This window comes from Aulostomus chinensis, chromosome 5 (genome assembly GCF_037954235.1).
Source record: "Aulostomus chinensis isolate RoL2024-O1b breed Wild chromosome 5, RoL_Achi_v1.0, whole genome shotgun sequence".
NCBI classification, from domain to species: Eukaryota; Metazoa; Chordata; class Actinopteri; order Syngnathiformes; family Aulostomidae; genus Aulostomus; species Aulostomus chinensis.
In genome coordinates this window covers 21968394-21990590 of record NC_141324.1, presented here as the reverse complement: position 1 = coordinate 21990590, position 22197 = coordinate 21968394, and the positions used below count along the sequence as shown (strand labels likewise).

Genomic DNA, 22197 nt, shown 5'->3' with positions numbered 1-22197 from the left:
ACGCCGTTCTCCAAATTCATGGAGCTGCACCGGTCTTCCAATGTGGTGACCCTTTTCATGTCCTATATTCTGAACTCACTCCACCGCTTTACATCATCTGTTCACTGCTGCCATCAATTATTGGTGTTAATCAGCCGGCCTGTGCAGTCCTGCTTTTACCACCAAGCTCACAGATGGTCTTACGGCGGTGTCCGACCTCTGATACGGCTTTTATTCACAAAGGGAAAGTAAATATGAATATCTTAGCTTGAAGTGGTTCCAGGAATAGATTTTTGTCTTTCAATGTAGGTTAAACTTGTGGAAAAAAAATTTAACATCACTCGCAAAAAAAAAAAAAAACAACCCAAAAACCAAAAAAAAACCCTACTTTCCCCTTTCACTCACAAGACAGTTGATGTGCTTGTAACTTAAATGGGTTGTTGAAGGTCAGAGAGGCTTCTGGTTGTCATTTTACTGTGAAACAGAGAATTCATGTAACAGGCGGTTTTTCTTTGGCTAACTCATGTTTGTTTGTTTTTTTTGGGGGGGGGGGGGTCGTATACATGTTTATAAGAGAAGTGTGTTAGCAGCTCTCCCTTTACAGTTACATGTAAGAAACTCCGTTTAACATCATCAGATCAGGAGACGGATACAGTCGGCTTCACTGTGCCATCACCTCGCACTAGTAGGAAATTTAATCTACAAGGAACATTTCGATTTTTTTTTAACCAACATTAGTTTTTGGAGATTTTAATTAAGCATAAGCCATAAATCTCCGTTTCCCCTCCGCTCCTCCGCTGTCGTTCTTTATGCCCCGCAAGCTCAGTCAGTGCGCTGCATTAAAACCAGCAGGCAGAGGATATGCAAACAAAACATTTGACTGCATTAGTTTGAGGAGAAGCACGTGATGTGGTAATATCACGGGTGGTGCGGTTTCATTACAATAAATATCCCTCACAATTATCAGCTGTAAATGCCTGTTGTGTGCGCACTGGAGTTTGCAGTTACTATTTTTATCATATTTTGTTCAGTCTTTATTAAGATTAGCGCTAATGAGGCCACGCTGCACTACTGAGAGACTGAAAAAGATAATTCTGTTTTTGTTTGCACGCACAAGTGTAGGGGGACACATTCATCTACAATAAATCATAGCGTCCAGTATATATGCTGAAGCTACTTCTCCATCATCGCCATTACTATGGGCCAAGGGGGTGTGTATTGGGGACCTCTCCTGTGTGGACCGTCCATTCTTGAGGTCAGCCTTCATGACCTTACGCTTGTTAAATTGTGAAGCCGTTGATTTGATCGAAGAGGTACAAAAATAACGTAGGGGCCTCCAGGACCCCATATTACCATGATCAAACACACACACACACACACACGCCATGCCCTCTAGCGGTACGCTAGGATGCGTTGTGTGTTAGCTGCATCTCTGGCAGCTGTGACTGAGATGAGTGTGACGCAGTCGGCGTTTTTATATCAATGAATCTAATACATTATTAACTCCAGAGCCGCCACAACAAATCAATTCATTGGTTAGTGGGTCAAAAGCAAACCAAAAAATGGTTGTTATTTATAACAAAGTTAAGAATCTTTTTTGGACTGCACGTTATTTGCACAAATCACTTTCGGAAATTTCCAAATCTATTCACACATTTTATAGGCTCAACAATGGATTAATTAAGTGTGAAAGTAATTAGCACACCGACAGATTAATGAAATAATTGTTATGAGTTGCTGCTCTATCATTAACATTTTAGCTTGTTTGTGTTTTGAAACACTAACAACTTCGCAAAGCAAAATCAGATCATCTTCATAGAAACACCTCCGAGTTTTTTTTTTGGGGGGGGGGGGGGGTGCAATGACAAAATGCTCATATCAACACATTGACGTACACAGCGACTATTACAACTTTGAGTGCGCTGGAGAACCTCTGACCTTTTTCATTAATAATCGTTACTTAGAAAGTAGGAAAAACTGCCAAAATTGGAATCAGCCGAGAAAAGCAGAGTGAACCTCAGGTAGAATCCTGCTCTCTGGTTCTGTGTTCCATCCCCATCTCTCTGTCTGCGACTGCAAAAAATGTGCATAGTTGCAAACTTACTGCAAAAAACTGCTGGAATAAGAAAAACTTGACTTTTTCCAAACTTTTTTTATAACACTGGTTTGCTGAGGCAAAGAAAATCTATACACGGCTACATGTGTAATAAGGGATAAAGCCCAATACCACAAAGCATTAAATATCCTACACATTTGCCAAACAGTGCTTTAGAATTTCCCTAAATTCAGACAAGGAGATAACCCCCCCCCCCAAACCTTAAAAGGATATCCTCATCCTTGAATGACACAGCCACAGCTTTTAACCTTTTAAACATATTCAAAGGGCATATTAGTATGTAATGGTACTATGATCCATATTGCATTTATTTATTCATTTCTCTTCCTGGAGAGTGACTCCAAACATTATTGATTTTGCAATTTTGTGTTATGATGACCACTCACTCAAAAGGTCAGCTCTTAGTTTGCTTTTACGACCTCATTCCTCTTTGCAACAATACCTGCATAACGTCTCATGAATAATGCGCATTTCTCCAGCAACCCAGCATTCGTGCGCTGATGTTTTTTCCAATTATCTCGCCAGCTGTAATTCTTCTGTGCTGTGCACTTCAGGCTGGAAGTTATTAAAAAACACAAGGGGGGAGGGAAAAAAAAGCAAATTTCATCACCTTTATTTTCTCATTCTGGGCCAGCAACAGGGTTTAATATGATATTGCTCTCAATCTTGGGAGAAAATCTCTCCTAAAGAAAAAAATCAAAAAATCAATAGCTTTCTTTTTCCATTTTCCTGCTTTTAATACCCATGTCTTCATTTTCTTTCTGTCACAAACTGTCACTCCTTTCCTCCATCTCGTCACCCTTTTCTTCTTATTGAGAAGTCGGATTGGAGGAGTTGTCTCCCTTCACTTCCATGAAAACTCCCTCTCGCTGCAGTGTAATCAGCGTTCACCTTCCAACCTAGCTGACCCCCTCCTATCTCTTCCCTGAGTAATGGGATCCAGCCTGAGCTCTCTAGTGACCTGGACCCTCCATCTCTTCCTTACCTCTTCCTCCTCTTTACCCCTCCCTCTCTCCACCCCCACCCCCTTCTCTCTCTGTCAGCGGCCAATTAAAAGGCAGTGACAGCGGTGACAGGGGACCTACTGGTGCAAGTGATTGGACGAGCCCCTGCCCGCTTCCCAGCCCGTGGTGTGAAACAGTGGCTCGTCCGTCTCCTTTGATCTCCACCGACTTCCCAGCATCCAATAAATCATTTTCTCAGCGAGCGGAGCGTCTTTGACCAAGGCAATCAAGAAATTCCACTTTATCTGCTGCTGATATCAAAGCAGCTTCACCGTTAAACATTAAATGGTGATTTTGAGATGACCCCAGGAGAGGTTTGGCCGCTCTGAGAGTCAGATGAGATTTATCTTGTGTGCGTGTGCGTGTGTGCACGTGCGCGCAGTGCAATCACAGCAATGAAAACTGATTTACACTTCCATACAGACAGCTGTGAAACTGAGATTTTATTTACAGGATTTCCAAGGAATTTCAGAGCTCCATCCTGTCCTAATATATCAGGCAAGAACGACTGAGTGCAGCAACAGCAGAGGAAGCAGCCGCCATACGCAGAAGAAGAGGAGTCAGATGACGTCCTGACGATCACATGTCAACAGGCCGATCCCAAACTGACTGTTGTTTTTGGCATTTTGCTTATGGTTCATGAGTATGTGTCCAAAGCTTAACAGTCCTTATTAAAAAAGCAACAACAACAAAAACCACACAAACACAAATGCATTAAATTTAAATGCTTTGCAAAGTCATTTATTCTAACTAAGTATGAATCTGTCTCTCATGTAAATTATGGCTGGTTCATGATCCAGTGGAAGTTATGGAATGGGATGTGGATCATGCTGATATCCTATTCGTCAATAACCCCAGTATTAGCACGGGATTCTAAGACACTTGACCCAACCCAAATATCCCACTTTGAATTAGTATATAACGAGAGTGTGTGTGCAAGAGCAGTACATTCACTGGTGAGGTCCTTCATAAAAGGATTCTGCAGACAGAAGCCGTCTGGTGCTCAGGGGGCACTCAGAAGGTCTGGTAGGGAGCCCAGATCCCAACAAACCAAAGGTGAGCCAAAGAGTTTGTTTATGTTGGACAGGCTGCGTCAATACTGCTGAGAGGCACTTTAACATGGTTTTTTTAGGATAACCGAGGGTTCTTCCATTCAGTTAGCCGGAAACTTGTTTTTAGCCTGCTGCTTTGCCTCGGTACCCTCACTGCTGCTGGCACTGATGAGTACGCTGTGTTACACTAGCACTTTGGAGATACAGTGTTCTATTGTAAGTGGGTTCCATGTCAGAGGATGTAAACTTAACATTAAGCCCTACCCAACAGTCTATGGTTCCATTCTTTAAGTTTGTTATTTCCCTGAAATCTGACCGGTAGTGAGAGATGCAACAGCAGCAGCAGATGGGGCTCGAATGAAAGAAGTGGTCCTTTCTGGCACAGCGCTCCAGGTAGGTGTCAATCCCACGCTGCATAAAAGGCCCTGAAAGATGCAAAATGCAGGTGGGATTAGGGATAAAAATGCTGTGCAGTACCACACAAAACGGGATACCTGGTCACCCTAGGGTGTGCTGCTGTCAAAAAACTGTCACCAGTTATGTGATATCATCCATGCAATTATTGTACTGCAGTATTTGCTGTTTTTACATGCTGAAACTACAGATGAGGCTCTTCTTGTGCCATCCTCCACCTATGGCTCTCCTCAGAAGGGGGCAGACATCTGTGCCGCAACATCTCAGGCTTCAGCTGTAATGTGCACCCCCCCACCCCCCAACTCATTCAGTTCTTTGTGGGCTAAACAACAGGTGTCATGCTGGTCAGGCCTCTGATGGAGGTGACCTGCTTGTAGGTCTTAAGTGTCACAGTGGACACTGACTAAATCAGCTTCCCTCTTTCATCCCCTCATGGACGGAGCCCTCAGAGGTCAAAACCTGGACCACACAGAGCATTTGTTATGATGTATGTGACTCCAGATTGTAAGACTCTGTCCCTGTGCGCCATCACCATTAGCTGCAAAAAACGCTGAAGCGGGAGCAGAGCTCAGGTTACAGTGTGATTACACGGTGCAGGTGCAGAGCGAGAGCTCATGGAGAGCCCAAAAGAAAATCCTCACTTCCGCACGTGTGTCTGAAGGGTGACCTCTAAAACGACAGCTCCTAGAGGGCTGAGGATACTCGTGGGTTTGGTCCTGTCGAGTAGGAGGGGTTTTTATATAATGTTCCTGTAGCACGCGGCATTGCTTTATGTCAAGAGCATCCTTGCAAGGAAAATTAGATGGAAAATAAGTGGCATCATTACACTTTTGGCTCTGGAATAAGACAGTATATCAACAAATTGTTTATCAGAACTTTTTCATAACTTTTCCAAATAAGTAAGCCAGAGGGAGAGAGTGTCCTGGGATGAAAACATCACCATTTAGAAAGAGAAAATCAATCTTGGCTCACAAACTGTAATGCAATCCTCCATCAGGCATACAGAGAAAAATATCCTCTATTATCTAGAGACTCTTATAGAAGAGCAGGAAAGAAAAGCCAGCCGCAGACTCCATCACTTTGAACCTGCGTCACAACCACGTGCAACTCCAGCTCTCGCCTTGTCACCTCATCGAGCAACCCATCAATCACAGTGCATCTACCCGTGCATGCACTCACACGTACACAGCATGCATTCACACACCTCTTAAGTTGATTATTTGCTTCCAGGCCACACACACACAATCACGTATGAGCCACCGATGATGCTGACAGATGTAAACACGTCCCACTTTGTGTATTTACATCTAAACTCACACATTTACACACAAACATGAAAGCTACGTTAGCTGTCTCCCTCCATGCTAGGATCTCCCCCCAGTCAATAGCAGCAAATCCCTTCACAGCTTTTAATCAGATGGGCGACTATTAGAGCTTAACTAATGAATGTGCTGGGATAATATAATCTCAGTAATCTCTATGAAGCCACTAATTGAACCATATGTTAAATGTGATGTATGGCTTCATTAAGAACTGGTGTCTTCTTTTATGTGATGCTGTTAGTGACCCTGACTGGCTTGAGCGCACCAACGTCAAGTTGAAGGTCCCATTGTAGCGGCTACATCGTGGCTGCCTGCAAGAGCTGCACATGCTACGTTCACAGTCACGCTTGGAGCAATGTCTCATGCTATCCTGAGGCACTGGGTCTTTAAATTTGCCAGAATACAAGTGAACTTTTACACACTGAAACGGATTACTATTAAAACTGCTTCACCAGCTACCTCATCTTGTTATGGGGAATCTTTGCTACCATCAGAGAGAGAAAAATTCTAAAAATAATAAATAAACTATAAAAAGAAAAGAAAGAATTCTAAAGAAAGGAATGTTTCAATGTGCATTAACGGACTGGAATGATTGAAATTTATATCTTTATTATTGATTACCTAAAAAAATGGATTAGTCTGAACTTTTTTAATCTGAAGGACTGGTTCAAAGAGTCTAAGGAATTGAGTTATGTTTGATAAATTCAAAAGTATGTTTAAGAATTGGGCAGGAACAATGAGGTGTGATAGTAACTGGGGTCTAATCATACGTGTTCCTTAAACTGGGACTTTAGTAAATTGTATTTATGTGATGGGATCAAATGCCCGAAAAAGCTCCTGCCAGTCCTGGTGTGTCTTGTAATACCACTTTGTTCCACAAGAGGTGATAGCGAGCCACCGTGGCACAAAAGAGAAGGTAGCCCCTGTAGCAAAGAACTTACGGTGACAAGACTGTCAGGGGTGGTGAGTGAGGGCTCTACCATGTTGGAAATGTACGGCTCAAATACGTTGAAATTTATCTGTCATTCTGCGGACTTCTTTCGAAGCCATCTACAATCCAAAATGGCGGCGGTCCCCCTTTCACTTCTTTGCCGAATAGAACTTTGGTTACATCTTAAACTAACTTTTTTCAGAAGAAAATCTGAGATGATAGTAATGAGAAGTAACAGCAGCTTTGGCTAGTGACCTTACAGAGGAGCTCTCTAGCTCATGCTAAAAAAGTTAGCATTTCCTTTTTTTCTTACAGTCCAACTTCAGGCTAATTATAATTGTTTTGAGCTCTGATTATATAACATACCTTTAAACCTGAGGGAAATCTGAGATTTAACAGATGGACTCCTGCCAGCATGTTTTAGAAACAGAAGTGGAGAGGTTTTGACAAGTTGTGTACAACCCCAACAAGCACAGCGATCACAGGGATCAGGCAGCTTCTGTGAGTCCTGAATGACAAAATCTGCCCTCAAAACGAAAAAAAACAACAACAAAAAACAGGGATTTTTGCAGCTCCTTACAAGATGGACTGAAAAGTGAATGTATATGTCATGTTAAATCAGCATTTTAACTGTTTTGGATGTAACGCAAACTGAATGTCAAGCATATGTTAAGGCCTAGGTCTCTCTGTTTTGTATAATAGTGCACTCCTATTAGAGAAAGACAATATGTTTCCTTAGTATTCAGCATCCTGCCCTTAACCCTGCTCTGCTCTCTTGTTCTGCTCTGAGAGGTTGTTTTTCACTCAGCAGATCTCATGTATCAGCTCGGATTTTTCCCTTAACTGCTTTATTATTTATACATATTGATTGAGATCAAAAGCCTCTTATGAAAAGATAGCATGTGCACACAGAATAACACACACACACACACACACACAAACACACACACTATCCCCACAAAAAAAACAAAACAAACTCAAGTGTTCGCCTTTGGTTTGCAAAAGTCAGATTTGCATGAGCTCCTTGCTAAAACAACAAACGCGGGCAAGTTCAAAGGAGTGTGCTGGGTTCACAGCCCAATATGCAGGAGGCTGCAGGAAGAGGAGGGATTATTAGCTTGCTTTTTGGAATGTCTTCTCATGAATTAAAAATGCAATCAGGCTTGAAAACTGAGTCGGACAAATTTTAATTTTGTTGAAGGCGATGAAAAAGTAAAATGCCTATTCAAAGAATTAATTAACATTATTAGGGGCACTGCTATTTAGAACAGAATTCTTTCCTTTAACTTGGAAGAGTTTCTGTTAGTTAAGCATCATATTTCCCTGTGCTGATAAACTTTGGCTGGTGTGAAATTTCTTGTTCTCTGCAGTGCTCGTGCGCTAATAATTGGACAGTAAATGAAACTGAACACTGTCACAACGTAGACACAAAATGTTGCTTCCATCATGTAACCTCTGGTGGAATGGTGGCAAGCCCACATTTCACAGCTCCTTGGAAAAAAATGCTGGTTTGTTGTTAGTTAAAAGAGTACTGTTGCTTAAAACTGATGCCGCCAAAATGGAAAAGTTCTAGTTCCTCAACACGTTTTTCATTTATACCATCTTATCCTCCCAGGGACAACTGGGCTGCCAGCTGCTGCTAGCAATATACTCAATACCTCATCCACTTCACCCAAAATGACTGTTGGTGTTTGCTAACCTAGGCTGCTGGTTAATATGCACAATTTGAATTTTTGGAGAAGGTTCTGGACTGTTGGAACATTAATAGAGTTAATACTGTAACATCCAACTGGCTCTGTTTTTTTTATGAAAAGACTAACCCAGGATAAGTCATGGACAGTCTCCGAAATTCTAATTTAAAGTGGTTTATTTGATGCACCACAGGTCAGGTTTTGGAACAATTTGGCTTCATCGGCTTTCACCTCAAAGGCTCACCTGGGGAGAATTGGGCAATGAAGGGGTATGAATTTAATGAAGGAGCTTTAATTTTATACATCTTGTAGTTTATATTATGCAGACAATCAAATACCGTTCTGATGAAATCGAGCCTCACAGAGGAGGCTGCAGAAATTATGACAATCAGCAAATATCAACAGTTGGTCAACTGCAGGCACACAGAACGGCACACCTGGTTCTTCCCAGTGGAGGTGGGCAGCCGAGATTTCCCCGCACAGGGAGTAAGAGGTCACAATGGGAGAAAAGCTGTTCAAAGGTTGGGAGAGGCAGCTGAAAGAGCCTCCTGTTGGCGATGGCATAAAAAGAAGCCGATGAGCTGGAAGCCAGGAGGAGAGGGCCTGTGAGCTGGCCGTCAGTGCCCACCCATCCACCAGAGTGTTGTAGTTTAGGGTGGTTGGACAGCACCTGAAGAACTCTACCCTTCGCCAAAGCTACAACCAGACCGGACTAGATGAGATGTATGTAAACACTTTTAAAAATGTTAAATTATGAAGCAATGTCAGCTTTCATTGGACATTTCTTGCCACCGGACAATTGCTGACTGGAAAATCCATTCTTATTGTCATTTTGTCTAAGAAGCGTGAAGCCATAAATGCTTGACTTTCCACTTTCACAATACTTAAATTGATAATATCTTCTATGTGTTATTTGGAGCACGGCAGGTAGCATCCGATGAGTCCATCAGATCTTCAGGCAAGAAGCAGAATTTGCCTGATTAGTTTGAAATGGCAGGGTTGCAACTAAACAAATAATGGAGTAAAAGACGCTGAAAGATTTTGCAGAGATGCAGTGTTAGGTCATACTTCTCTACGGTTGACAGCGCGTTTGACAATTTTAATCAATAATTCAATTCAAATATTCAGACATTTATGATCTTAATCCCTGCTGTTACGATTTTTACATACCTCTAGACATTATACGCCTTCATGCTGACATCCCTCAATTATGTAAAACCTGCGAGTTGTATTCCTCTACGGTGTCTTCCAGATTCCCTTCTTTTAATACCTCACACAGCTCCTCACATAAGTAACTGTGGTAACACGTGCTTCCCGTGGGGGTCGCGGTGACGTGTCTAAACAGGCAGGAAGGCTATTATCACATCCTCACAGATGTTCTTGCCGAAGTCTGCTGGGCTGATTCAGCTGCCTGATAGGCTTTTAATAAGTGCACCCTGCCGCTCCACTTCATTCTACTTTGAAGCAACCCGCTCAGTCTGAGCTGAATGAGGCCGATGTTTGGCTGTAGAATGTATTCTAAGGGCAAACTAGTATCCAACTGATTTGAAAGACAAGGTGAAGCGGTGCTGTTTGACTTTTCCTTTCTGTGGTTGGCAAATTCTTTGCACTCCATGCATGCGGCAAAACCAGCATGAATATAAAGTAAAACATACTCTTATATTCTCCTTTCCATGGGCTTCTTTCTCCTCCTATTATCGACACCTTTGAATGCTTGCACAAGTGCTGGACACACGGACGCTGATAATGTGGGTCAGGAAAGTACAATTGGTACATTGGTAAGTCTCCTTTAACAGCTTCAGTGAAAATCAATGGGGGGAGTTGGAATGTCTGGGCCACTGAATCTGGATGATATAGCTCAATACGTAGATCAATGCTGCATTTTAGCCTAATCGTTGTATTTTCTCACCAGGAAATATCTTTTCTCATCATTGTTTGGAGGTTGAGGAGGGAAAAAAGGGAGGGGAGGTGAGTGGGGAAAAAAGTGAGAGATTCTCATGCAGCCATCAGATGCTTTAGTGCAGCATAAGTCATGAATAATGTACTGCTTTAGAGCTAAGAGAGTTTGGTGTTCCTTGCTGTTCCTTCTTCAAGTGTCTGACAGGGACATCACTAATACATGAATCTAAAGTAACAATGCAGTATGCAAGTTTTTATGCAAATGTATGCCCATTTTAAGATTTTCAATCTCTGGGAAATACGGGAAAATAGGAACGCAGTCTTTGGGAAACATGTCAATTCTGCAAAACCTTTGAAACCCGCAGAAAATGTTTTCTGTTTAGCAGCAAAAGCAGATTATATCTTAGAGATGATCAGAAGAACTGGTGTTTAAAGAACATTATCCCTCTTCTGCTCTCTCACCACATCCCAAATATTCTCGAGTGGCCAGTCTGAATGCTTTTGTCTTCGAACGTGGTCAAGAACGACACATCATGTAAGCTAGTTCTTGTCAAGCTTGAGAAATTGGAATACATCACTAAAGAATAGTAAAACTACAAAGTCAACCATTGTGCATGACGGATTTATACTAGCCCACTTCATCTAGCTCCATCTTTGTCTGTCTCAGGCAAAGCTTTGTGATATCAAAGTCTAACTGCAGCCCAAACACAGGACAAATAGCAAAGACTGATTTTTTAAAGGCTGTAAGTCATTCCTGGGTAAAACTACAAACAGACCCTGGTGGATTCCAACCATGTGATGGACTGAAGGTTTTGTCATTTAACTACATGGACATCAACAGAGGGTGCGGGGTTAAGCACAGAACAAGATTTGAACAGGTTATTCTCACTTTGGTTGGTTTTTGACTTAGAGATTAAAATGCATTTGAAGATGCGCGTCTGACGTAGCGAATACTGAACTCGCATGACGGCGTCTTTTCCGTTTCATCATAGAGTGCAACAATAAGGCTGGTAACAACAACAGATACTTGTGCAACTATGAGGAGGCCAAAATATTCCTTGGTCTCATCCAGGAAAATATCTGCACAATAACGTGCATGTTGTCTTTGTGAGCCCTTGTCTTGCTTCCAGTTTGTAACCTCCTCTTCTTTTTCTGTTGATTACGGCCATGTTAGGTTACGTTGCCAAAACCACCATCTTCCAATAAAATGAGTGAAGTTCACCTGTTCCAACCACCTGATGGAAATGTGCCTGAATCACATGTCTTTTTTTCCCTTTTCCTTTTTGCGAACTTTCAAAAAATTCACCTCACATTGAGATGGTCGCCAGGCTACAGTAGAATTCAGACTCCTATAAACTTGATGAGATCCATTATGGATCATCACAACTAGTTTCAACAAACAGGTTCAGAACAATGATTCGCAACCCAACAAAACTTTTAAGAATGTTAAGAGGGAGAGTTGCAACAGTTGTGCGAAGTCTCCAAAGATTCCCTATGTCACCTCTCCATGTGCAGTTTTAGAACAGCTTCCTTGTGACTCACACTTTCCTGATGTCTCTTGAAGAAGAATGAGTCTTACTTGCACATTCGGTTGCACAAACAGTGAGAAAATAGAAGCACTGACGCAATGAACTTGGTACAAGCAAGGTTAGTGATATGAGTACAGAGTCGTGAACTATAAAACTATGCGTGGACGACGTAAAAACCAAATCAGGCACTTACGTCATGTGTAGTGCCAAGTTATTTCAGCTTCAAAGTCATGTCTTTGAAGTTGCCATGAAGTCAGCGTCTCGCCTGCTTCGACATGAACTCTGCATCGACTAAAAGGAAGAAAAAAAAAAAAGAGAAGAGTTCAAACCCTGCACACATGGCCGATTGCTGTGTAACGAGGCATGATTTTCAGATGGCCTCGAATGTGTAAAAATAGTACCCAGACAGAATGTCACTCTCCAGAGTTGTTAGGTAATCCAGCAGGTACTTTGCTCCCCAATGAAGCCAATATGTGGTTTATATGTACACATATGGGTGTTTTCAACTGAGTGTAGTACTGCACTGAAGTGTTGGTTTGGCCAATCCACAGAGTGACAGAACGCTGGCAGAAATGCATTTCATTTATTTGTACTTGAACAAGTCTTTGGAAATCAATGTCCTTGAGCTTGATGGAATCTCTCAACTGATTTTCTAAAGAAAAACTCTTTAATGAGACTCCCCCCCCCCCCTTCAAAACAGCTTAGAACATAAGAATATTTGGAAATGGCTTTTAAAAAATCCTCCATGGATTAATTTTTTTTTTTAAAAAAGCATTTTTTTCATCCAGCTGTTGAAAGGTTATTAAATACACCCCACCCACATGCATAACACACATACGCACACACAAATACCCCAATGCTCTTTATCCAACCCTGTGTGTAGATTGAAATGTCAGCACGGCTTTAGACTCGCTCAGGATTAATGTACATAAGGGAAACAATGGAGTGTTCACGCTGCTCACTCAAAAAAAAAAAGATTTTGTTCATCCCCGCCTACTGTGGCTGCAGTGGGATGCACATGGCTTCTCAAGAAAAGGCAAGCACTTTGATGTCAAAAGAGGGAGAAGGGGCCGAAAAATTTTTGAGAAGGGCTGCACTTCCATCCCTCGCTTCCAACACTCCCCTGCTTTGCCTTAAAAAAGCCGCTGAAGTCAGGCACGTCTCCAGGATTTACATGAGAGGTGTGTTGGTGCTGCGGTGGTGGTTGTGCTGCTGTGGTTGGGCATGTTGTTTCATCCAGAGGTGACGCCTTTAATGACTGACGCAAAAACCGAGGAGATGAGGAGAAATGTTCTCCTTTCGGCGATGAAGTTCAGACAGCTTGATGCAGCACCAGTTAGTACTACTCATTTAGATTACTAACAGAAAAGACATGCATTTGGACCCTGGTTACCTGTCACTTAATGAGTCTTTGGATAATTAATCTTCTAATTATTTTTTCCAAAAAGTACTTGTTCAACTTGCTACAATTTCGATCATGTTTTGCACTGGAATTTCCTGAGAATGAGGGATATATTTTGATCCTTTTAACAACCAAGGAACCATAAGGTGTAGTCTTCCTTCAGTGGTGATAAAACTGGACACATGTACCATCATGGACGTCACAGACGGAGCGGGGGTCCAAAATAATGGCAGCCGTATTTGAAGAACAAGTAGCATTTGTGCTTAATTTTTACCACTGTACACACTGAAAAGCTGGACGCACACAATCATAATTGAAAGGATAATTGAGCCGCTTTGTGGTCTGGAGTGATCCAGACTCAAGGCTGGTTGAACCCATTATCATCCAGATGCATTGTTTGATTTTAATGCTGAGGATCCAAACCATTACTATGCCCCCTTTATGTTTTGTTTACATTTTCATCATGAGATCACATGAGGCCCCTCTAATACGATCATCTTAAAAAGATCCTCCAGTGTGTGACGTGTCATTATTCTTCAAATGTATGCAGGTTAGAGGTTGAGGGAAAATTAAGGCCGTGATGCAACTGGATTTAACAATCAGTCAGGATTTTAAAACTCTTTGGATGAAGACTTTTTTTAATATTCTTTTTTATCATGGTGCAAAATGAGGTCTATGGAAATTTTGTTTAGTAATCTGAATTTAATCTCTGCTCTCTACAGACAAAACTCAAATCAATGCTGAACAGATAAGACCAAAACTATGTGCATTGCTAAATACCAATTGTGTTCAGAAAATGAATTGGAATTTGGATGAAGCAGGCAAAGCAGCCACGTAAGTGAAAGTCCAAAACCTGGTTCCCTCACTGCTAGGTGTTCTCTATTAGTGCTGCCTGCTCTTGCTTCCTCAGCTGTCCAGCATCGGCCCTCAGCAGCTCCCATTGTTCCCTCAGTCTGACAGCTCCCTACCGGCCTTCCTGCCTGCCACCTCTCCCTTCCTTGTGTCATCAGTAAAGTCGTGGAGTGTTACTTAACTGCTGACGCCCTTCCCTTGGTTAGGATGGATCCATCCAGGTGTCACCCCTAGAGCCTGAGAGATCCCCCGCAACATAAAACAGTGTCAAGATGTGCGTCTGCCCTCCCATCAGAAGTGGAAAATATGAGTGATTAGCCTGCTTAGCTTAGCTTATGCAGAAGAACTTAGGACTCTTATTCTGTTGCACTTGAACTACATTTCCTGCTTAACTAGCCTATGTTTGTCTGAAAAATTTCAACTTCTACACCTTCACCAAATGCTTGTTATCACGTTACATGTTAAAATTAAACGTTATTGCCAATCATCATCTCAAACACATTGTAAGTGTTACATTTACTTTATATACATGTGTGCAAAAACATTTTACAAAATTCTAATGAAGGTTTCTTAGTTTTACTGGTGTCTACAGTGTGTGTGTGTGTGTGTGTGTGTGTGTGTGTGTGTGTGTGTGTGATACAAAGTGTTCAGTCCCCACACCAGAAAATTACCCAGCCTATTGCATTCATCTGTATCTTTGGACCCACATCACATCCATCAACATCTTCAACAAACCATATAAATGCAAATAGATACAAAAGCACTGAACCTCCATCAATCAATAATCAATTACTAGACAACTGCATCACATGTTCACAGCCTCATACATACATGAAAACATGTGTGACGATCAACATCTGAGATATTAATGAAAGCTGAGCTGCTGCGACTTCAAATCCCAAACATGTTTTCTGCAGTTACGTTGTGTAATAAAATCTGCCTGATTTAATGTTAATGAAAATGAAAAGAGCAGAAAAAACTATCAGTACATACTCTATGCATGTTAATATTCATTGATGATTTCATAACAGTAGCAGGGCACGTGAGTTTGAGTTTAATTGAATTTTATTAAGGTTACTGGCATTTTGTATTTTCACACAGGCTCTGTTTTATAGTGCCATTTTAAACTGATATTTTAATTCCATATAATGCCGCTTGTTTTATGTCCTCAATATTTTACCTTACTTCCACAGCAATGGAGGTAAGCATTCATATCAGTGCACATGTCCTTCCTCCCATGAGTGGGGAAAAGGTAAAAGGGTATCAAATAACAATGACTGTTTTTTTTTTTTAAATTGAATCTTTTGATTATTCTCTTATAGCAGAACACCAGTAGTTTATTATGGCACTTCCATAAAGTTGCAGAAATCCCATCAGCTTATAAAACCCATCTCAACTGGTCCAGATCAAAGCAGCAGAGGTACTGAACTTGAATTTTTATTTCTTTTAAAGGGATCCATTTCCAAAAATGCAAGAGCCTACATTTCCCATACTTCAAATCTACAGTTTTGAATCAGATGACATCGTCAGTGTTTTGATTTCAAGCTCAAGCAGCACCCTCCAAATCCAGTTGTCACACTTAATGTGATGATAATGGCATAAAATCAGTGTATTTCATAATCAAATATCAATAATTACAGGGGTTTATTGACAGAGCCCAAACTGAATTTGAATAACTAGAATGTCAGCATGGTGGAATCAGCCAATTCTTAATTTCCTCCGTATAAAATCATGTTTGTTCAACTCCAGTTGGTGGCGTAGCAGAGACTCTGTGCCTCCACCCAGAAAAAGAAAGCCCGATATTCTCCTCAGCTGTCTGACTAAACCAAGAGCAAGAGCTGAAATCCAACTTTAAAAACCCGAACAGCATTTACCTTGAGAGGACTTGAGACCAATTTCAAATGTGAAAGCCAGTGATTAGGTATCAACAGTTGAAAAGGCTGCTTTTCCAACATCTCCTGGTTTCCCTGCATGGACACCACCAGTCAATCTACTATGAGTATGAACATTCATATACATGCATTTAGCCTATTCACTTTCCTGCAGAGTGACTCGCAATGAGAACGAGAGATAATCATAAATAAGGTTGTTGTTTTTTTTAACTGTTCTGTTTCTTTTTTCTCTTTAGGCCGAGCAAAGGTTGCAGAGAGTTTCCTGAATAAACATGACCTTGAATGAGAGTGATGCATAATGAGAGAGAGAAGCTAAGAAGAAGAATGGTTTGCTGGGGTTTTATTTCAGCAGGCGTCTAAGATGCAGAGTTCACATGTTCCATTGTGCACCAGCTGTACTTTTGGTAACTGAATACTTTATAGACTAAGCACAAGCCATTTCCTTTAGTTACAGAAAAATCTGGCACCTTGTAAAAAACAAAACAAAAAAACAAAACTTTACTGATATTTGTGTTTTTCAAATAAAAATCAATGTGCACCTTCATGGGAGGAAATGGCGTCAGTAAAACAATGATGGCACAGTGCAGCGAAAAGTTTTAAAGTCAGAAATATCAACAGCATTATAGCTCCCTGAGAGTAATCAAAGTGAACATTAAGGAAGTGGTGTTTGCAGTTGTTAGCTATGAAATGTGTCAGCCGAGCCTCGTCTGTGTCACCGCTGGGATACTTTGAGAGCATAAAGGAAGAATGCCTGCTCCGTTCGTGAACCTGGGACCAACATAACCGACTTCCGTGAGTGCCTAAGAAACAATAGAAGTGGTTCAATTTGGCTTTTATTTTATTGCTTTGCGCTGGGAGACGGCACCGAAATAGGAGGAGAATCTGAGGTTTATTCAACCCAACGTGTTGATCAGCCCAGAAATACACACAACGGAACAAACGCCACATTAATGTCTATACAACGCTTATTCACAGATTTGGTTGTGCTGTTGAATGATATCAGGTTGTACTCCATTACAATTCTCATGGTGGTTTATTTATGTATCGCACACAATTGTGCAGTGTTTGTTTTAGCCGAGTGTCTCGTAAATTGGCAAGCAAGAGTGAACTCAGTTCCAAAAGAGATTAGTTGTCAGCAAGGCAGGAAGGAGTCTCCAGGAAAAACCCTGTACTCCTAACCACTGCCATCTTGATCCTGCGTTGTGTGTGCGTGCGGTGTGTGTGTCTGCACGCAACACTTTTACCCATGCACACACCAACACAGATTCCTTCCATCTCTCGTAGTGGCTCAACCAATGGTAACAGTGGTTGGGTGAGGTCTTTGCATCACATTTGCAATTGTTAAAGGCTCTAATAAAGCGCTTAATCAAGTCTCCACAGCCCATCCCTGAGATGGCATCATACCGACGAGTGTAACCTCTGAACATGTGCAGGAAAACGTGCTTCCAGCATTAAACTTGTTTTGGTTGATCTTCAGGAGTGACAGTTCACTGGAGGATGGAGCAGGTTGGTGCAACTTGTAGACCGATACTCAACTTGACAACATTTGACCATCTTGTCTGTGACAACCGACATGTTTCTGGTAATACATGACTTGCCTAGTGGTAACGTCCTCTTTCTGAAGAACCCCAGCCTGCTGGTGTGCACTCATAAACCTAACCTTGGTGCCACCACCTATTTCTTACCCAAACAATCCATTACTATGAGGGTTTTTTAGATTTAAAATGTATTCGAAAGACTTGATCAAACACTGCTTAATTTGGAACGAAACTAAAATCTGACCCTATAGTGTTAAAGGAAGAGCGATGGAATATTGACTAAATAAAAAAAAAAGAGAGAGCCAAAGAAGTAGCTGAGCAAGAAGCGCCAGGCTGATTTAGTCTTCTCAGCTCTGAACTCATCCACAGTCTTTGTATTTTTATGCTAAAAAGAAAAAGAAACAAAACTATAACCAACCTTTTATGATAGTTCTGTGTTAATTTGCAGCTCTCAGCCAGGATGACGCCTGATTGACGGATTGTAATATTTGTATCATGTCTGTAAAATGTTCATATTAAAGAACCAACTGGCGAAACATGTCAATACCACTCAAGCTGCTGACAGGAAGCAGCCCTACTGAGCCATTTGTGCAGCTGAGAGAAGATATTCTCTTAGGTGCATTATGTTGTCTGCAGAGTTTCAGCTATACATGAGAGCCAACATCACAATACCTCAATCTATGCAGGTCTCGCCCTCTCCCCCTCTCCCCCTCTCTCAGCAGAGGGAATTTGCACTACTACATTTCTACAAGTTTGTCTGTTACTTCGCAAAAAACTACAAGTCAGACTTTCAACAAAGCTAATAAAAGGAGTGTAGAATGGGTCACGGAAGAACCCAATAAAGTTTGAGTCCAAAAAAAAAGTCATTGCACCACCTGATAACAACAGGAAAACAGGAACAGCTATTGCAAATTGGGTCAGAAACCCCTCCAGAATTGGGTGACGGGTCACTGTGAGGACTGGGAGTTCTCATTAGAAGGTGTTGACATTTTTGCCTTAAAAGAGGAAACTCTTGTGAAGGAACCCCACAAGAAGTGTGTTTGCGCTACCGCACACATGTAAGTCGTCTCCATCGTACAAAATCCATATATGACGTGCACAAGGTGTGGAGAGCAGGCTCATCACTGTTTGCAGCTTTAATAAGGGCCCAAGCTTAAAAAAAAAAAAAATACCGGGAGCCAAACGTTTGCCACGGTGCAAGCAGGTTTGACCTCTGAAACACTCCTCAGCTGTCGCGTCATCTAGTTCTGTATCGTTGGATGTGACATGGAAAAGTCTGGGAAAGATGCAAGATGACATAACACTTTTCCATTTTTCCCTTTTGTTCAGCCTCTCAAACTCCTCTACTCCCACCTGCAGAGCCTCAAATGGGCGCCCCCCCCCCCCCCCCCGCCGCACTCATCACTGGCTCCGGTGTCCCCTTTTCCCTTTCACTGTCATTACAGTCATGATGTCAGCACGTGTGTACACTCACACTGCCATTAAAATACATGTCATAAGAGCACTCCATGTCCGTGCACTCAGCCTCTCATTAGAGCTGCAGTAGATCAAAGGAAACACCCACACTGGCAGTGCGTCTCAGGTCCATTTGTAGAATGTGTGTGTGTGTGTATGTCATTTGACTGGTGCGGTGTCACATGGATCCCTCCCCCCCCCCCCATAAAACTTTTGATATGGTTGACAAGAATCCTTCCCTGCCGCTGGTCTCCAGCGGTAGCAGTGGGTGTTAAGTATGAATTGTGAGGCAGCAGCACCTCTTCAGCTCCGAGGAATTCAGTCGGCCGCATACAGTAGTCTGGACAAAGTAGCCGACAGGTAAATGTTGTGTTTACATGGTTCAGAGAATCTGTGAGAAATTGGCCGGTGCATAGCAGGCTTTTAGGGTGACTGATGGAGCAACAATCCCCCCCCCCCCTCGCTCACACACGCACACACAGCAAGATGCACTCAGAGGAGAGAGATAGAGAGAGAGGCAGGCTGGAAGGAAATTAGTAATTGGTTAGAGGCAGCAGGAGGACATGCACCCACACACACACACACACATATATATATATATTAGAGAGATGGAACAATTGGTTGGAGAGGTTGAAGGACAAGTCAGGTTCAGCTTCAAATTATGTGACAGGAGTGGATTACAACACACACACACACACACACACACACACACACACTACACACTCGAGCTGAAGTTACAGTCTGCACATAGACAACAATTTAACACAAGCACACACCCACATAGAGAGTCCAGCGCACCTAACTGCAATACTGTATTAAATTCTCACATTACACACTTAATATGCAGGGGGGGGGGGGGGGGTTTACCACCTGTGAACTAATTCTGTTTTGCTCAACACTGACTTGTGACCAAACAAGGATGGTGACTGACATTCAAGAGCCTATCCTCACACTCCGTCTTACCCCCCCCCCCCCCTTATTTTTCCTTCCTCACTCACCCTCTACTGGTCGATCGTGCGTCACGAGTTGAACGGTGACACTCTGTCATGGCTCGTCCTAATCCTACTCTGATTTGAGTGTATCAAACCGGGGTGTGCGCGTTAAAAGGGGGGGAAAAACGCACTCCGGGTCGAAAAAAAATCCCGCAAAGCATCGATAAACTACTGTTTTATTTTTTTATTTCTGCTAAGAAATAACACACAGCCGAACTCACCCAGGGTGTTAACGCAGGTCCTCCCCGTGCGTGTCTTCGATGTGTGTGTGCGCGTCCTGTAAAAAGATGAAGAGGAGCAACGAGCGGCAAAGGCGCTGAAGAACTCGCGGACGGCAGCCAAACGCCGCCGACTTCTTCCTTCTTGGGTTGTTTTTTTAAAGAGCCTCCTTCCTTCTTTCCTTCCTTCGCTCTCTGCTTCTGTCACTCTTCCCCTCTTCCCCGGGGAAGATTAATGAGCGGTGGTAATAATCCAGACATTGTCTTCAACACGCTTCAAAGTCTTCAGTTTCTTCGCGTCACAACCAACACCACACACGCCCTTTTGGAGTTGAGAGAAATTTCTTGCAGCTTTTTTCCCCCTCCACAATAATCCGCGACCAGCGTGGAGAGAACACACCACTCGTGTCTAAAAGCTCCGGGTTAATATCTCGAGTGGCATCAGGAGTTCAGAGCGTGGCTGCGGGTGAAAGTTTGCTCTCTGAGTGACTGGTGGGGAGGGAAAAGGAGGAGGGGGGGTGAGTCCTGACGAGAAAAGCAGAAATAATCCAAGGCAAACAAATTCTTCTCACTTTTTTCTCTTCGGACCGAAGGAAACTCCTCTCGCGGGGTGTATGGTGCACCTGCTGGCGGTGCGTATGTGCAGGTATCCACAAACCACGCGCCCTCCCCTTCCTTGTGCGTGTGTGTGTGTGTGTGTGTGTGTTTTAGTCCACGTTCTATTCCCTGTCTACCGAGTCTCTCTGCGCCACAGTCATCACTCAGTGTCAAGCCTGCCGTTGCTTCTCCAAGCAGCTCAGGAAAGCGTCTCTTCTCACCAGCGCTCTCCTCTCCTCCGCTCTCTCTCTCTCCCCCTCTCTCTCTCCTCCCCACTAAAACTCAGTCTGTCCTCATGTTGTGAAGCCACACCCCCTCTCCTCAGCGATTGGCTGGAAACCGGATAGAAGGGAGGAGAGGGAACCGCGTAAAAGCAGTGATGATGCGCACTGAGGAGGAGGAGAGGAAAAAGGGAAATGGGGGAAGACGACAGGAAAGGATGGATCGAGATGAAGTCGATGGGAAAGAGGATGCAGAGGAAGACGAGACAGAAGTGGGATGAAAGTGAATTGTGAAAGATGAAGGATGGCGTGCCAGGAAAAATGGGATGGGGGGGGGGGGTGTTGAGAGACAGTGAGGGTGTGTGTGGAAGGAGGCCAGTTCATGCACTGAGCTCTGTGTGTTGGAGCCCAAAGGGACAGGCTGGCTAATGAAAGTGAAAATGCTTCCCCTCTTTTCCTCTTTTTTTTCTTACCCTCTCATTCGCTCAGTGTTTCAGCCAAATGTGTCCACAGCAAATCTGCTTTGACTGCAGGCAAAACGGAATTCATACTGACAATGTCCCCCCCCCCCCCCATTACGGAGCAGAGTCATACTCTGTGTGTCCGTCTGTCCCCTTCTCTTTTAGAAAAAAAAATCTGGTTTCTGTCAGCTAAGCAGCTTTCTCAGTGAGTCTGTGATGAATAAGTAAGTGGCTGAAGGGAAGCAGGAGAGTGGCGAGCATGTAGAATATACTGCCCAGGGCTGCGGGGGAGAAAGAAGCAACAGCCTGAGCCGCCTGTGAAAGAGAGCAAATGAGTAAGGGATGGATATTGCGATTGTTGTGGCGCAACCACACATGGTAGAAGACGAGGAAGGGGGGAAAAAAATCACTTGACAGCTCCTGGGAAGGGCTTTGATTGATGGCAATGCTTCAGGGAGTGTTTCAATATGAACTTGGTTAACTTGGAGCCACAAAGCATTCATCACTTGCTGCCAAGCAGGAGCGAGCAGCTCAGCAAGAGCCGGGCTGCATTTTATTTAAAAAAGGCACCCGGGGATCATCATCACAGGCGCAACCTTACCTATTTGTTGCTAATTTAAGGCTCACATCAA

At 42.8% G+C, this 22197-nt stretch overlaps 1 protein-coding gene across 7 annotated transcripts in view; it reads right to left on the bottom strand.

Moving 5' to 3' along the window:
• Positions 1-22197, bottom strand: part of brinp2 (bone morphogenetic protein/retinoic acid inducible neural-specific 2) — a 203247-nt gene that overhangs the window by 160733 nt on the left and 20317 nt on the right. For 2 of the 7 annotated variants that reach the window (XM_086203891.1, XM_086203889.1), the window contains exons 3-4: positions 12131-12228; positions 4468-4576 (exon numbers count right to left, since the gene is read on the bottom strand). The gene's annotated coding sequence lies outside the window, so the exon portion shown is untranslated. Of the gene's footprint in view, positions 1-4467; positions 4577-12130; positions 12229-20289; positions 21142-22197 lie in introns of those variants that run through there. The other 5 variants (XM_086203892.1, XM_086203890.1, XM_086203895.1 and 2 more) reach the window with 3 other exon arrangements.